The sequence below is a fragment of the Chionomys nivalis genome, chromosome 7 (assembly GCF_950005125.1).
Source record: "Chionomys nivalis chromosome 7, mChiNiv1.1, whole genome shotgun sequence".
Lineage (NCBI taxonomy): Eukaryota > Metazoa > Chordata > Mammalia > Rodentia > Cricetidae > Chionomys > Chionomys nivalis.
The window spans coordinates 10,203,332-10,203,752 of NC_080092.1; positions in this window are offsets into that span (position 1 = coordinate 10,203,332).

Here is a 421-nt window from a genome sequence, read left to right on the forward strand (position 1 = left end):
TGCGCACGCAGAAAGGGGCGGGGGCTGACGGGCCACGCCCCGAAGCGCCGGGGCAGCTAGCGGGAGGCGAGTGGCAGTGCTGACACCGCCTTGCACGCCCGTCCGGGAGCGGTAGTATTCGGGAGAGGGAGCGTGTCAACAAAGCCAACTGTTTGTTGGTTGAGAGTGGTGACTCAAGCCTAGAATCCCAGCTTTCGGCGGAGGGAGGGGGAGGGTGAGAGAGGAGGATTGCCCTAAATTTAAGGGCAACCTGAGCTACATTGTGAGAGTTTGTCAAAACAAAACAAACGAAAACCAAGACTGGGGGATTGGGGATGTAACTTGTTACTTGTTAAGAAAGGATTATTACATTCTAACACAACAAAACAACTCCCCCCCACCCAAAAAAAAAAAAAAAAACGAGAGAGAGAGAAAGAAAAAG